General features: G+C 44.8%; 1 protein-coding gene across 2 annotated transcripts in view; it reads right to left on the reverse strand.

Moving 5' to 3' along the window:
* The window catches only part of LOC112617103 (band 4.1-like protein 5), a 175577-nt gene extending 170288 nt beyond the window's left edge, over nt 1-5289 (reverse strand). Inside the window, exon 1 of one of the 2 annotated variants that reach the window (XM_025373819.1) lies at nt 5108-5289. The gene's annotated coding sequence lies outside the window, so the exon portion shown is untranslated. Of the gene's footprint in view, nt 1-4639 lie in introns of both variants that reach the window. The other variant, XM_025373818.1, reaches the window with a different exon arrangement.
* Between the last annotated feature and the right edge of the window lie 12523 nt (nt 5290-17812).

Genomic DNA, 17812 nt, shown 5'->3' on the forward strand with positions numbered 1-17812 from the left:
AAAGCTGGTTACTTTAATTCAAAGTTTTAAAAGACTTGTATGTATAAGACATAGCCACGGTTTGTTTGGAGCTTTCTAAATTTACTGGACCATTTTATGAGGAACTGATTAGGCAGGAGAAGGCAAACACTCATGAAGTTCATCAGGTCTTCTAAAAAGATAAATTATATGTACAACATCTTGTATATCCTAAGATGATGTCAGACACTAAGGTATCCTTTGATGATCATAAAAATCTTGAGAAGTGGTTGGGTGTGATGGCTCACGTCTGTAATCCCAGCACTTTGGGAGGCCAAGCCGGGTGGATCACGAGGTCAGGAGATCGAGACCATCCTGGCTAACACGGGGAAACCCCATCTCTACTAAAAATACAAAAAATTAGCCGGGCGCAGTGGTGGGCGCCTACAGTCCCAGCTACACGGGAGGCTGAGGTAGGAGAATGGCATGAATCCAGGAGGCGGAGCTTGCAGTGAGCTGAGATCACGCCAACTGCACTCCAGCCTGGGTGGCAGAGCGAGACTGTCTCAAAAAAAAAAAAAAAAAAAAAGTCCTGAGAAGTTCCATTTCTTTTCTGAGCATTCATAACAAAAATATAAAAACAATCACCTATTTCAGCTAAAATACAAATATAATTCAAATTTCATAAGTTTTGTCAAATATTCTATTACATACAGATTTTAAATAACTACTTAACATAAATCTTTTTAATGTCAAAGTACTTTAATGCTACTTTTTTCCTTATCTCTATAAAGAACATTAATGTTAATCAAAACAGTTAAAACGGGTTTTAAAACATAGCACACTAAATGGAAACAAAATCAAAGTCACTTTGCTATCCTAATGCGTTTCATTTGCACAACAAAGAGAGTTTAAGTACACATAAGCCAACAAATAAGCCAAAAAGACTATTAATTCCAAACGAAACAAGAAGCTGTGCAGAAAAGTAAATCACAATACACTAGATGACTCAGCTGTTAATGATTTAAATGTCAAACACTAAATATTGAGCAAACAATAACTAACTACAACAGAGAGGAGGTACATAATAAGAGGTAGGGGATACAGATATGAAAAGAGTTAATTCCTCATCATGCGTAACAGCAAGCCAACAGGTCATCACTAAAATTAAAAAATCAAGAACTAGCAGTAAGAGCATTTGATTTAAAATGTGAAAATGATTGCCTTGGGAGAGGGAGCAGAAGAATTCAGAAGAATGCTGTTTTTCAAGAGAAGCCTTCAGATTAAATGACTTTTTCAACTAGATTTATTTATGAACCTGATAAAATCCAATTTTTAAGATACTACCATATTAAAATGTCTATACACCGAAGATTAACCTACATATTTTATACAAGTATACTCTTGTGTAATTAGGTAAACTAATCCCAAGGAGATAACTAAAATTTTAGTTAGGTAACTTTCCAGCGTGCCAAACACTCATATATAATACCTGGTCCCACTCTCTCTCCAGATATTTCTCCCTTTGGAATTTGCTATCCAGTCTCATTTCAGCTGCCTAAGACAGTACTTGTTATCCCAGCTTTCTAAAATCCTGTGTCACAGAATCCCTACATATTCCTTTTAACTCCACCAATATCTCCCAAGAAACATTTTATGATATCCCACCACTGCACTCCAACCTGAGAGTGAGATGCTGTATCAAAAAAAAAAGAGCATGATATGAAAAACTCCTAAAAGATAATTTGAAAGATGTTCATAAAAACGAACACCTTTAACAGTATCCAAGAAAATCCAAATGAAAAAAATAAGATACCGTCTGTCATTTAAAGACTCAAGATAGTGTTAAAAAGAATGTGAGAAAAAATAATCCTCATACATTGGCCTTTTTTGGAGGGAGATTTGCCCATGCTATTAATATTTTTTTTAAATTATTATTATTATTTTTTTTTTGGAGACAGTCTCACTCTTGTTCCCCAGGTTGGAGTGCAATGGCACGATCTTGGCTCACTGCAACCTCTGCCTGCCAGGTTCAAGCGATTCTCCTGCCTTGGCCTCCCGAGGAGCGGGGATTACAGGCACCAGCTACCACGCCCGGCTAATTCTTGTACTTTTAGTAGATACTGGGTTTCACCATGTTGGCCAGGCTGGTCTCAAACTCCTGACCTCAGGTGATCCACCCGCCTCGGCCTCCCAAAGTGCTGGGATTACAGGCGTGAGCCACCTCACTGGGCCAATATTAAAAATTTTAACATGCATACTCCTTACTCAACAGTTCTATTTCTGGAAGGATAACCTAAAGAAAAAAAAAAAATCACACCTGTGCTTTAAGTTGTAGGAACGGGATTTTTCGGGGCATAACTAAGAAAATTTTAAATATGTTCATCAATGTGCAGTTAAACAAGTTATGGTACACAAAATGGCATACAATACAGTTGTTTTATTTTTATTTATGTATTTATTTATTTATTTATTTATTTTTATTTATTTTTTTTTTTGAGATGGAGTCTCGCTCTGCCGCCCAGGCTGGAGTGCAGTGGCCGGATCTCAGCTCACTGCAAGCTCCGCCTCCCGGGTTCACGCCATTCTCCTGCCTCAGCCTCCCGAGTAGCTGGGACTACAGGCGCCCGCCACTGCGCCCGGCTAGTTTTTTGTATTTTTTAGTAGAGACGGGGTTTCACCGTGTTAGCCAGGATGGTCTCGATCTCCTGACCTTGTGATCCGCCCGTCTCGGCCTCCAGACGGTCTCACTCTAGCATCCAAGGCTCACCAGGGCCTTCATCTACCATGCTCAAGGGATTCTCCCACCTAGGGCTACAAGCACATACCACCCCACCCAGCTAATTGTTTTTTAAGCTATTTTTTGTAGAGACAGGGTACTGCTATTTAGCCAGGTTTGTCTCAAACTCCTGGCCTCAGGGAATCCTCCCACCTCAACCTCCCAAAGTGCTGGGATTACAGGCATGAGGCACCAAGCCTAGCCATAATACAGTTGTTTTAAATAAATACTTGACTTAGATATGACAACATTTGTAAGTGAAAAATCAAATCACAGAACACTGAAGAGTTTTATCCTACACTGAGGTGGGATCCATGCACACACACACACAGACGCTAAACAGACACACTCGTAAACCGTTAAGTGAGATTCTCTCTGAAGAGGGACATGTCAGAGGTCACAACGAGAATATATGGCCGGGTACAGTGGCTCACATCTGCAATCCTGGCACTCTGGGAGGCTAAGTCAGGACGACTGTTGGAGGCCAGGAGTTCAAGACCTGCATGGGCAACATAGCAAGACTCCATCTATTTTTTTTTTTTAATGGAAAAAACCACAATAATATATGAATGAGTCATTAAAAGTTGTGGGGAATTTTTTTTATGACTGTGAAAAAAGTTTCCTCATACTCACTTTTCCCTTCCCACCTGCACTCTCCCAATTCCACTCTTCATGTCACAGCCACTGGATTCTTGGCAACCACAAATCTGATCCCTATTCTAAAATATTTAATGGCCCTGGTCCTAGATGCAGCTCCTCCTACTTGCCTGACCCATCTGTCAACCTACTCCCTACTGTTGGCTCTGCTCTTGTACTCTTTCTGCTCGGCCCAAGAGCCTTCTTAATTCTGGACCATTTTTCACTAGCTGTTCCACCTTCCTGGAATGCTCTTTTTCCACTTCCCCTCTCTTCCACCCGCTCCCACTTCACTGGACTAACTTCAGACTTATAGTCGAAATGTCTTAGTCTCAGAAAAACAGAATCTCAGACTTGTGAGTCTAAATTCGATGTCCCTTTTAGTCCTCTTAGCCTTTTCTTTATAACAAAAAAATTGTAATTAAGTATCTGTTCAGTATTATTTTTTTACTGGCTACTTCCCCCATTCACACACAAGGACAAAGATTTCGTCTGGCTTGTTCACTGCTTCGGCCCAACAGCTGGCTTAACAACCCGCATATCAGGCACTCAATAAAAAACTCGCCTGACACACTAGAATGACAGTGGAATTTTTGGATGGTAGGTTTATGTGGCTTCCAAAAAACAGCTGTTTCTACTCTAGTTCCTTACTAGAAGGATTTCCTTTGGAATCATAAAACGCAAATTTAAGCAATCCTAACAGAAGTTGGTTAAAAGAAGTATCCAAAACCCAAAAGTTACTCATGAAATATGTATACTCTTACATGACTGATGGCCACAATATGGTAATTGCTTTTTGATAAAGCAATATACAGCAAATGCCATGAAGGTACCACTATATTTTGTCCCAGCAATCCCAATAAAGAAAATGCAAGCGAGTAACTCAACAGCAGTTACGCATATCGCTTTCGAATGAAGTTAGCCTATTTTCCAAAACCTGCACACTATCTTACATGCACAAATAATCCAACAAGGTTAACTAGAGCTCAGCAACAGGTTACGTTAGAAACTGAGTTAATGCAGTTGTGGGTTACATTAGAAATGTACACGGTTATGGGAATTTTCCCCGTAATTCTTTAAAAAATTTTAATACTAGTCTAAAACATTGCCAAACGTTTTAAGACTCGGGTCTCGCTCTTAGGTAGAATTCAAGTAACCACAGAGACAATTAACATTTACACACCAAAGAACCCATCATTAGCACGACAAACGCCTCGGGTGGGGGCGGGGCGGGCGCTTCAGACCTCGTCTTTCCCGGGAACACACCTGCCTCTCCTTTCCCAAGGAGCTGAAATTTTACTCAAATACAAGTCAGCTCGAAAAGTTCACCAAAACCGTGACACAAACTCAGTTCGTTTTTCCCCCTCCCTTGCGACTTTTGTCTCTCCCGCTGGACGGCAGCCCCGCGGACCGGCGAGGGGTGCCCGCGGCCCCAGGAGCGCGTCCGCCCGGCAAACATTAACCCAGCTGCCCCGGGCCCTCCGCTCCGGCCCGTCGCGCGGTATCGACCGAAACTCGGCGGCCCTGCCTCATTGGCCGCCGCCGCCCCTCCCTCCGGCGGGATTAATGCCCTGCCGGCCCGACGAGCCAAGGACCGGCCGCCCTGAGGTCTAGGCGCGGCCCCCGCCCGCCTCCCCGGGGACAAGGCCGCCACCGCAGGCGCGGGCGAGGAGGGGTCCGCTCGGCTAGGAGGGCAGCCGGCTGTACCGCGGCGCCGCCGGGCCTCGCGCTTACCTGAGCGGGGACGGCGCGGCCCCGGCGACCAGAGGGGAGAAGAGCCGAGCAAGGCTGAGGAAGGGGCGACTCCTCGGTAGACGCCGAGAAATGGCGCCCACAGCGAGCCCACCGGCTCTAATCCCCGCAGGACCCCGACCTCCCGCCCGTCCGCCCCTTAAAGCTCCCTCCCAGCTCCGCCCCCAGGGCGGAGCGCTCCGCTCTTAAACGGGCGATGACACCGCCCCGGAAACTGGCTGGCAGGGCGACTGGAGAAAAACCGGCGACGCCGGGCCGGGCCAGGCTGGAACTATCGCCTGCAGCCGGGCGTCCGCGGCTGGTTTAATGGGGCGCTGCCGAAACCCAGCTCTCGCTGCGGCCCTCCGCCCGCGGAGGAGGTGCTCGCCCGCAGACAGACCCCAAGTTAGTCCTATCACGAAGGAGGCTGGTGGAGCTGACTGCTGGATCTTCGTTCAAGAGATTAATTGCTTCGCAAATACTTACTGAGAGCTTGTCATGTATTTCCTCCCTTTTTCTTTTTTGTAGGGATTAAAATACATTTAAATCTCTGCTATTAAAGTAACTTTCACTCTACTGGGGAGAGAAACAGTAAACAAATAGGTGTCAAAGGTGATTAAGTATAAACAAAGAAAAATAGAACTGGGAAAGAGAAATAAAAGATTACTGCTTAACAGACTGTGGTGGTGGCGGGGTACTCTCCAACAAGGTGACATTCAGTCCATTCATTCTACAGGTAATTTATTGAAGTGCCTACTACGGGTTCTGTGTTCTAGACACGAGATACGACAGACAACCAAGACAGGCAAAAATCCTTCCTGGAGTTTATATTATAGCAGGAATATAAACGAGACAGAAAATAAACGAGATAAATTAGTGAAATTAAATACTGTTAGACATTGGTAAATGCTAAAGAGAAAAGTAGAAGTAGGGAATAAGGACAGGGAGTGAGGGTTTGCGATTTTACACAGACAGGAGGTCTCAATAAGAAGGTGGCATTTGGCTGGGCGCGGTGGCTCACGCCTGTAATCCGAACACTTTGGGCGGCCGAGGCGGGCGGATCACGAGGTCAGGAGATCGAGACCAGCCTGGCCAACATTGTGAAACCCTGCCTCTACTAAAAATACAAAAATTAGCCTGGCGTGGTGGCATGGGCCTGTAGTCCCAGCTACTCAGGAGACTGAGGCAGGAGAGTCGCTTGAACCCGGGAGGCGGAGGTTGCAGTGAGTCCAGATGACCCCACTGCACTCCAGCCTGGCGACAGAGCCAGACTCAGTCTCAAAAAAAAAAAAAGGAAGGTAGCATTTGAGTGAAGACCTACAAGAAGTGTAGGAGGAACCCTGTGGCCGTCTGGGGAGGACCAAAGGGAAGAGCAAGGGCAAAAGGCCCTGCAAGGGGACAGGTCTGTCTGTTGAAGGAAGGCCTTTTGGCTAGAAGTGAGGAAGCAAGAGGAAGAGAAGGAAGAGGTGACAGTCAGAGAGGAAAGGGGTAAGATGGAGGGCCTTGTGGGCCCTGGCCAGAGCTCTGAGAGAGGTGGGGGAGCCACTGGAAGGTGTTACCTTGAGGACCCTCTGCTGGCTGAAATGAAAACAGATAAATACTCATTGAGCTGCTTCTAGGGATTTGGCACTGCCCACTCCTCCACCACCCCAAAACGTAGTAGACAGGCTTGGCAGCTCATCTCTGCCCCATGTGTTGGCTGGGCAGCTCAACAGGTGCTGGAGCTGCCAAGGTGGTTTCACTGGTCTGTGTGGCATCTCTGCTGGGGTGGCTCAAAAGAATTGCTGGATTCTGCCTGGGCTACTCTCCTGCAGGTCCGTTGGTATGGCAAAACGGTGAAAACAGAAACTCCGGGGCCGATGAAGGGCTATGCCCAGCAGTCACAGAGCGTCCCTTCTGCTACCTGTTAATGGTTTAAGCAAATCACAGAGACTCTACCTCTTTGTTTTCTTTAATTATTATTAAAATGGAGAAATTTTTCTTCTCCACCTTTTAAAAGCATCTTTATTGAGATATAATTCACCCACTTAAAGTGTACACTTCCATGGCTTTGGGTATTTTCACAGAGTTGTACAACCACAGTCTAACTGTGGAATATTTTCATCACTCTTCATTAGAGGAGCAGCATGGGTTTTCAGGGATGGGAGGAATTGTTGGTGGTCATCTTGCATCTTTATCTCAATAAAAAAAAGAAATGATGATATGGCAGGGGGAAGCAGCGAAGGTATAGATGAAACAAGAATGGGCCATGAACTGAGGCTGGGTGATGGGGACATTAAACTATTCTATCTAAAATGTTTCACAATAAAGTCCTTTAGACCGAGCATGGTGGCTCATGCCTATAATTCCAGCACTTTGGGAGGCCGAGGCGGGAGGATCACTTGAGGTAGGAGTTCGAGACCAGCCTGGCCAACATGGTAAAACCCCATCTCTACTAAAAATACAAAACCTAGCTGGGTGTGGTGACACATGTTTGTAATCCCAGCTACTCGGGAGGCTGAGGCAGGAGAATCGTTTGAACTTGGGAGGTGGAGGTTGCAGTGAGCTGAGATTGCACCATTGCACTCCAACCTGGGTGACAGAGACTCTGTCTGGAAAAAAAAAAAGTATTTTTAAAAATACCTCCTGGACACCTGTAATCCCAGAACTTTGGAAGGCCAAGGCTCAAGAGTTCTAGCTCAGGAGTTTGAGACTGGCCTGAACAACATGGTGAAAATCATCTCTACTAAAAATACAAAAATTACCCAGGTGCAATGGCCTGCACCTGTAGTCCCAGCTACTCAGGAGGCTGAGGCAGGAGAATCGCATGAATTCAGGAGGCAGAGGTTGCAGTGAGCTGCTATCTCTGCACTGCACTCCAGCCTGAGCAATGGGAGTGAAACTCTGTCAAAAAAAAAAAAAAAAAACCCACCCAGGCCACGTACCCCTGAAAAGCATTCCTTCTTCCCAGGGGTCTGATTAGCCAGTTTGAAAACTACAGGGTCTTCAGTGCCATCTCCTCAGCCTGTACAGGCTGTCTCTCTTTATGTTTACCTGATGTTTACTCATTTGAAAAGTTCGGGTTTATCTGATTACAGATCAGAAATGGAAGCACATTCTGTCAATACTTATAAACATATCTTATTCTCCTAAATTGTCGGAAAGCATACCAGTTTTGAAAAACAGTGTCCTCCTCATCCATCCTGCTCAATCTTTTTTTCTGTCCCCTATCAAAGGTGGAATTGGGGTCGGGCACAGTGGCCCATGCCTGTAATCCCAACACTTTGGGAGGCTGAGGCAGGTAGATCACCTGAGGTCAGCAGTTTGAGACCAGCCTGACCAAAAAGGTGAAACCCTGTCTCTACTAAAAATACAAAAATTATCCAGGAGTGGTGGTGTGTGTCTGTGGTCCCAGCTACTTGGGAGGCTGAAGCAGGAGAATCGCTCGAACCCGGGAGGCAGAGGTTGCAGTGAGCTGAGATCGCACCACTGCATTCTAGCCTGGGTGACAGAGCAAGACTCCATCTCAAAAAAAAAAAAAAAAAAAAAAAAAAGATGGAATTGAAGGAGGCTGTGGATGAGGTTAGAGAAATCCATTGAGAAAGATGGTTATAGGCTAAAGGATATATGAAGACTTGAGGAAAGGAGGATGAAACTTAAGGCGCCCAAGTAATAGAAAATTGTTCATGTTCTAATTATGCAAAATTATTCCTAAAAACAAGTCATCGGCCAGGCGCGGTGGCTCAAGCCTGTAATCCCAGCACTTTGGGAGGCCGAGGCGGGTGGATCACGAGGTCAGGAGATCGAGACCATCCTGGCTAACATGGTGAAACCCCGTCTCTACTAAAAATACAAAAAACTAGCCGGGCGTGGTGGCGGGCGCCTGTAGTCCCAGCTACTCGGAGGCTGAGGCGGGAGAATGGCGTGAACCCGGGAGGTGGAGCTTGCAGTGAGCCGAGATCGCGCCACTGCACTCCAGCCTGGGCGACAGAGCGAGACTCCGTCTCAAAAAAAAAAAAAAAAACAAGTCATCGTCTCCCCAAATCCTCTCTCCCAGACATAGGGGCCCTCTGCAACCCATGTTTTGTAGTAAATTCCCCCAGAAAATTGACTTCTACCAGAGACAGAGAAAGCCTTCTCCTTAAAGATAGCTGTATCAAGGAAAAATGCATTTGGCTGGAAGTAATGGGAAATTTTAACTGTTATTTGAACAAATAAGGAGTTTATTTTTCTCACATAAGTAATCTAAAGGTAGGTGGCTGTTAGTCCTGGTTCTGCTCCTCAACAATGCTGTAAGGATCCTAAACCCCTTTACCATTTCTGCTCTGCCACCCTTAGCATGTTGACTTTGGTTTTCATGCTTCTAGCCTACTGGCCACAAGATGGATGCTTATCTCCAGCTCTCTTGAGTTTCAGGAATAAAAGGGAAGGGGAAAAAGACCTTTACCTGAAGCCTTGTCTTTTAATCAGAGAAGACAGCACCCCCTGTCTCCGGCCAGAACTACACGACCTGCCCTTACTCAGGCCAATTAAAGGCCATAGGGAAAGAGAATACCATGATTGGCTTTGACCAATCAGAATTCACTCTTGGGAGCTGGAGCTCAAGGGCTCTCCTTAACTTTTTGAACAAATCCAAATTCTATTAGCTTCAAAGAGGGGATGTTGCTGAGACAAATAACTGTGGGTAGCTATAGAAGGTGCCTACTGGCCTGGCACGGCGGCTCACACCTGTAATCCCAGCACTTTGGGAGGCCGAGGTGGGCAGATCATGAGGTCAGTAGATCGAGACCATCCTGGCCAACATGGTGAAACCCCATCTCTACTAAAAAAATACAAAAATTAGCTGTGCATGGTGGCGGGTGCCTGTAGTCCCAGCTACTCAGGAGGCTGAGGTAGGAGAATCACTTGAACACCAGAGGTAGAGTTGCAGTGAGCCGAGATTGCGCTACTGCACTCCAGCCTGGCAACAGAGCGAGACTCCGTCTCAAAATTAAAAAAAAAAAAAAAAAAAAAAAAAAAAGAAGGTGCCTATCACAACCCACTTCCTGGTGGCATTGTCTTGGCCCATGGAAAGATTTTCTTTTATTGAACTAATATACTGAACGAATACCCTCATTTGAGATTTTCACTTCTATCCTAGGTCCTGGTTTGCTCTCTGGTTCCACACAGAGAGGGGTATATCCAGTTTTGTGAAACTCATATACTGTAATTTGGTGGTGGGGGAAGAGGTCTTTAGTTGAAATAACACAAATGTAAAGATTCAAAATTAGGTACAAGGTCTTGGAAGGGGGCCACACAGTAGCCCTAAAGCTTAAACTAGATTATCTTCACAGTAAATCTACCTCTACCCCTAAGAAAAATCAAAATCTCTCTTTCACATCACAACCCTTTAAATAATTGAAGACACTTGTCCCAAGCCTGCAAAATCTTCTCTTGTTCTGATTTCCAGGCTCTTTGCTTCCTTGGTCAGCCTTCTCTGAACTGGTCCACCCTGGTGAGGCCATTCATTTGCGTCAAAGTATTCTGAACAGATTGGCTTAGAGAGAATTCCAACATGAGAATCAGTTCTCTCGGAGACTGAAGGGGTCCTGCATTCCAAAAGAACAATGATGGCCATGATGATATGGTAGGGAGGAAACAGTGAAGGTACTGGTGAAACAAGAATAGGCCATGAAAAGAAAGAAAGTACCCTCAGAAGACTTGAGTATCGTGAAGAATTTGTTTCTCAAACACTGAATCTAGGAGAGCATTATCTATTCAAAAAACGTGTATGAATAAATTAAATCAACAAACAAAACCAGGCTGGTCGTGGTGGCTCACGTCTGTAATCCCAGCACTTTGGGAGGCCGAGGTGGGCAGATCACGAGGTCAAGAGATCAAGACCATCTGGCCAACATGGTGAAACTCCATCTCTACTAAAAATACAAAAATTAGCCAGGTGTGGTGGTGCGTACCTGTAGTCGCAGCTACTCGAGAGGCTGAGGCAGGAGAATCACTTGAACCCGGGAGGTGGAGGTTGCAGTGAGCGTGAGCCAAGATTACACCACTGTACTCCAGCCGGCAACAGAGCAACACTCAGTCTCAAAACAAAACTAAACAAAATAAAACTAAAACCAGTCATAAGAAACTCGCATGGCCAGGCATGGTGGCTTACATCTGTAATCCCAGCACTTTGAGAGGCCGAGGCAGGCAGATCATCTGAGGTGGGGAGTTCAAGACCAGCCTGACCAACATCGAGAAACTCTTTCTCTACTAAACATACAGCAAAATTAGCCAGGCATGCTGGTGCATGCCTGTAATCCCAGCTACTTGGGAGGCAGAGGCAGGAGAATCGCTTGAACTCAGGAGGTGGAGGTTGCAGTGAGCCGAGATGGCACCATTGCACTCTAGCCTGAGCAACAAGAGCAAAACTTCATCTCAAAAAGAAAAAAAAAGAAACGCCTATAAGAGAGACAACTTTATTAACATATTACAAGGAGCCTAGAGTTTGGTTCGGAAGCTAAAAGGCCCCAAACAACTTTAAGTCCTGTAAAACGAAGATGATGCCAGCTTCCTCACAGAACAGTTATGAGCCTTACACAAAATAAATTATCTATCATGTTTTCAAAATCATGCAATACTACACATGAGACGATGCACATTTTACAGACCTAGGAGCAAAGATAACCTTTGTGCTACAAATGGAAGACTAGGATCTCCTGAAATGGAGCCACAGCCCAAGCCTACTTTCACGTGATTTGGTGGCTCCCTTTACCCAGCTAAATCTTTCCTGAGCCAGAATCGCATGTCTGAAATTCTACCCTTCCCTTCTTTGCAAATATTCCTGGGAGGAGCAAGACCTTAAACTAATTCATACTAAATGATTAGCCACATTGGCTAATTGAAGGACACACTAACCGAATAGGGGAGTCAGGGGTTGGAAGTATGCAGAGAAGAGACCTGGAAGGGTGAGTTGGAGACAAATCATTTCTTTCTCCAAAGCCTCCAGGCTTTCCCCCTACTTTTGGCTACTCAGGGCAAAGGACCAAATGCATCATTTTGTTCAGAATTATCTGGAACAGTGATTTACTTCCTTGGTAGCCTATACTCTTTATACTATTAGGAAGAAAAAAAAATCAGAAAAGCTTGATGGATCCAGGCAAGTTCATGATATTGAGTAATAGAGAGGCAGAAGTGAAACTATTTTACCATTGGTTTTGCCTACTGGTGAAACCATGATGAGACTGAGATTCAGGGGAAGAAAAAGGTAGGAGCCAAAGCTCAGTGCTTCTAGAAGTTAATGTGTATATGGGTCAGTTGTGGATCTTTCTAAAAGGTTTAAGCCTGGGGTGGGGCCTGAGATTCTGCCCTACAAACAAGCTTGCCGTGTGTTGATAGTGGACGTTAGTGGTCTACACACTGAGTAACTTAGTCTTTAGGTGACTGTCCCCATACCTGTGACTACTGCTTGACACCAGGGCAGGGAACGTATTAGGAGACCATATGGTAGAAAGATCAGTGGCGACCACCCGCTACTAACTCATTTGGACAAGGCATCATCTTTCCTGGCATCAGTTTTCTCATCTGTAAAATGAGGTAATTAGACCGGGCGCAGTGGCTCATGACTGTAATTCCAGCACTTTGAGAGGTCCAGGTGGGCAGATCACTTGACATCAGGAGTTCGACACCAGCCTGGCCAACATACCGAAACCCCATCTCTACTACAAACACAAAAAAATTAGCAGGGCATGGTGGCAGGTGCCTGTAGTCCCAGCTACTCGGGAGGCTGAGGCACAAGAATCTCTTGAACCCGAGAAGCCGAGGTTGCAGTGAGCCAAGATCGCATCACGGCACTCCAGCCTGGGTGACTGAGCGAGACTCTGTCTCGAAAATAAAAAATAAAATAAAATGAGGCAATTACAAGAGAAGATTCTAAGATCTCTTCAAGATCTTAAAACTTAGTATTCTAAACCTGTTCCTATACATGAAGACGATTTTATTTAATGTTACATTAATCTCAGATAGAGAAAATCTGGGTTTAGAGATTATTAGAGTTTTGTTAAAAATAACTCAAACCTCAAGTTTCCTTTAAAGAAAGAATTTTCTTATCACACTTTAAATGCCCATTTTCCAAAATTTGTTTGAGAAATATGAGGTGCAGGTTAAAGTTATAACAATACTTTTTCAAACATATAAATTGGTATAGTTCCTTTAAAAATAGTTTCTCGGCCGGGCGTGGTGGCTCAAGCCTGTAATCCCAGCACTTTGGGAGGCCGAGACGGGCGGATCACGAGGTCAGGAGATCGAGACCATCCTGGCTAACACTGTGAAACCCCATCTCTACTAAAAAATACAAAAAGAAAACAAAACAAAAAACTAGCCGGGCGAGGTGGCGGGCACCTGTAGTCCCAGCTAGTCGGGAGGCTGAGGCAGGAGAATGGTGTAAACCCGGGTGGTGGAGCTTGCAGTGAGCTGAGATTCGACCACAGCACTCCAGCCTGGGCGACAGACCGAGACTGTGTCTCAAAAAAAAAAAAAAAAAAATTTCTCTCGGCTGGGCGCAGTGACTCACACCTATAATCCCAGCACTTTGGGTGGCCGAGGTGGGTGGATCACCTGAGGTCGGGAGTTCGAGACCAGCCTGATCAACATGGAGAAAACCCATCTCTACTAAAAATACAAAATTAGCTGGGTGTGGTGGCACATGCCTGTAACCCTAGCTACTCGAGAGGCTGAGGCAGGAGAATCGCTTGAACCCGGGAGGGGGAGGTTGTGGTGAGCTGAGATCATGCCATTGCACTCCAGCCTGGGCAACAAGAGTGAAACTCCGTCTCAAAAAAAAAAAAAAAAAAAATAGTTTATCTCAAAGAATATTGAATTTGGCTTTAGAGTCAGACAGACCTTCATTCTGGTCTCTGCACTCCATATACTAGCTATTTAACTTCCAGAGGGGCACCTAAACTCTCTGAAGCTCAATTTCCTCATTTATAAAATAGAGATAAAAGTTGAAAGAATGGGCTGGGCGTGGTGGCTCACGCCTGTAATCTCAGCACTTGGGGAGGCCGAGGTGGGTGGATCACCTGAGATCAGGAGTTCGAAACCAGCCTGGCCAACATGGAGAAATCCCATCTCTACTAAAAATACAAAAATTAGTCGAGCGTGGTGGTGGGCGTCTGTAATCCCAGCTACTAAGGAGGCTGAGGCAGGAGAATCACTCGAACCTAGGAGGCAGAGGTTGCAGTGAGCTGAGATTGTGCCACTGCACTCCAGCCTGGGCGACAGAGTGAGACTCTGTCTCAAAAAAAAAAAAAAAAAAAAAAAATTTCAAAGAATGTAATGCAAAGGTGGAAAATGTGCAGTTTAGGGACATTATTTTTAGTGCCATTAAGGCCAGAGAACAATGGAAGAGTGGTGGGAGATGAAGCTGGGTACTTAGGCAGAAACCACTTCCCAGGGCTCTGGATTTTCTCATTCTAATCTTTATCCTTTGAGGATTGACTCGGTTTCCTGGCAACAGCCAATAGTCAATCAGAATACAGTTCAGTGAGTATGTTGAAAAATAAGGTATCTAAAAACAATGTATTGAGAGAAGTTGGTCGAAATGGCAGAGTAAAAATCTCTGAAAATCATCACCACACAAGCAACAGAATACTGTAAAAAAAAATGATCAGAATCAGTTTTTTTCAGAACTCTGCATATTAGCCAAAGACATACAACAGTCTGGCAGATGTTTATTCAGGAAAAATGGCTGAATCTTGATAAGAGCAGTACGTTTTAGGGCATTTAAATGCACTATTCTAATCTCCCTCTTTCTAGTTCCACAGCAGCCTTAAAAAATGCAGCCTGGCAGCCCCTGGGGGAGGTAGAACAGAGTAGCAGCTTCTTCAAAGTCCCATTCCCAGAGAACTGTCACTACATGATGTCTGGTGAAAACCCCATGGACAAAACTGTCTTTATTTAACGTGATTCAAAGCTCATTCAGGTGGCCGGGCACAGTGGCTCACACCTGTAATCCCAGCACTTTGGGAGGCCGAGGTGGGCAGATCACTTGAGGTCAGGAGCTTGAGACCAGCCTGGCCAACATCATGAAACTCTGTCTCTACTAAAAATACAAAAATTAGCCAGGTGTAGTGGCGCACGCCTGTAGTCCTAGCTACTCAGGAGGCTGAGGCACGAGAATCTATTGAACCCAGGAAGTGAAGGCTGCAGTGAGCTGAGATTGCGCCACTGCCCTTCAGCCTGGGCCACGGGGCAAGACTCAATCTCGGAAAAAAAAAAAAAAAAAAAAAAAAGAAAAACCAAAGCTCATTCAGGACAAACCGCTTTCTTCCCAGGGTATTTGCTGAAGACAACATTATGGATGCCTGAGGCAGTTGAGTAAATAATAGGCCATCATCAACAACAAATGAGCTCAAAATCAAAAGTTGGGGATGAGATGTCCTCAGGGTCTTTGGAAAGCTCTGATATATTTAAGGGCACCTAGAAGGCTACTCGCATGCAAAGGGCTATGAATGTGACCAGTGCTATAAAGATGATCAGGAAAGATCTGAGAACACCCTGAACCCCTGCTCGAGCAGGAAGTGAAAAGCTAAGCCAGAGTTGTAAACTACCTGGCTAAATGTTGAAAGGCCGGGTGCAGTGGCTCATGCCTGTAATCCCAGCACTTTGGGAGGCCAAGGCGGGCGAATCGCTTGAGCTCAGGAGTTTGAGACCAGCCTGGGCAACATGGTGAAACCCTGCCTCTACCAAAAATACAAAAATTAGCCGGGCATGGTGGCATGTGTCTGTGTTTGTGGTCCCAGCCACTCAGGAGGCTGATGCAGGAGGATCCTTTGAGGCAGAGGTTGCAGTGAGCCGATATTGTGCCACTGTGTTCCAACCTGGGTGACAGAGTGAGACTCTGTCTCTAAATAAATAAATAAATAAATAACGTGTGCCCCAGCGAACACATAAAGCCTTTTAGCAAAGACTGGGAGACGTACTGCTTCCAGGAATTTAGGGAAATCTCTATCCAGTCATCCGGGTGATCACTAAGATAACTGAACAAAGACTTCCATAGTTACATACAGTAAAGAACACAGACTTCACAGAATTAGCTCAGGAAAACTGTGAAACAAACAAATGACAACAACAACAAGACACCCTAGAGAAGGGGAGATTCTAAATGCCAAAGTTTTCACATTATAGTCTTTTTTTTTTTTTTAATTTTTCTTTAAGTTCTGGGATACATATGCTGAACATGCAGATTTGTTACACAGGTATACATGTGCCATGGTGGTTTGCTGCACCCATCAACCCATCATCTAGGTTTTAAGCCCAGCATGCATTAGGTAGTTTTCCTAATGCTCTCCCTACCCTTGTCCCCCACCCCCCGCCAGGCCCTGGTGTGTGATGTTCCCCTCCCTGTGTCCATGTGTTCTCATTGTTCAACTCCCACTTATGAGTGAAAACATGCAGTGTTTGGTTTTCTGTTCCTGTGTTAGTTAGTTGGCTGAGGATGATGGTTTCCAGCTTCATCCACGTCCCTGCAAAGGACATGAACTCATTCTTTTTTATGGCTGCATCCATGGTGCATTTCACATTATATTATTTCAAATGACCAGTTTTCAAAAAGAAAACATTAGGTAAGGAAACGAGCAAGAAATTATGGCCCATACACAGGACAAAAACCAGTCAATAAAAACTGTCCCAGAGGAAGTCCAAACACTGGACTTTTTAGACAAAGATATTAAATCAGCTATTTAAAATATGTTGAAAAATCAAATGAGGGCCCGGCATGGTGGCTCAGGCCTCTAATTCCAGCACTTTGGGAACCAAGGTCGGGGGGGTCACTTGAGCCTAGAAGTTCAGGCCCAGCCTGGTCAATATAGGTAGACCCCGTCTCTACAACGAATAAAAAATTTACCCAGGCATGGTGGGAGGTCAATGCTGCAATGAGCCATAATCACACCACTGCATTGCAGCCTGGGAGACAGAGCAAAATGCTGTCTCAAAACAAAACAACAAAACACACACACATGCACACACACACACACTCACCAAGGAAACCAAATGTAAATTACTAAGAAAACTATAAGACTGATGTCTTAAACAGAGAACATAGATAAAAATTATACAAAATGAAGTAAATAGTAACTCTGAATATGCAAAAGTACAATCACTGAAATAAAGAATTCACTAGAGTAGCTCATTCGCAGATTTGAGCTGGCACAAGAAAGAATCAGTGAATTTAATGTAGGTCAATTAAGACCATCCGGTGTGAGGAACAGAAAGCAAAAGTAATGAAGAACAATGAACATAGCCTCAGTGATCTGTGGGACACTGTTATGAGTTGAATTGTATTCCCCCAAAGGTATGCTGAAGTGCTAACTCCAGTATCTGTCAATGTGACCCCGGAAAAGACCCTTTAGAAAGGCTCTTTACAGATGTAATCAAGTTAAGATCTAATGACTTGAGGTCATTAGAGTAGACTCCAATCCAAAATGACTGCGGCTTATGAGAAAGAGAACTTTGGACAAAGAAACACACACCCCCAGAGAAAAGACTGTGTAGATAAAAACAAGGGGAAGGTAGCCATATGACAGACAGAGACTGAGATTAAAGTGCTGCATCTAGTAGTTTGAAATGCCCAGGATTGCCATTGAACCCTGAACAGAAGCTAGAACAAGCAAGGAAGTATTATCTACTGGATACTTCAGAGAGAGCATGGCCCTCCCCACACCTTGATTTAGGACTTCTAGCCTCCAGAAT

The sequence above is a fragment of the Theropithecus gelada genome, unplaced genomic scaffold (assembly GCF_003255815.1).
Source record: "Theropithecus gelada isolate Dixy unplaced genomic scaffold, Tgel_1.0 HiC_scaffold_15883, whole genome shotgun sequence".
Lineage (NCBI taxonomy): Eukaryota > Metazoa > Chordata > Mammalia > Primates > Cercopithecidae > Theropithecus > Theropithecus gelada.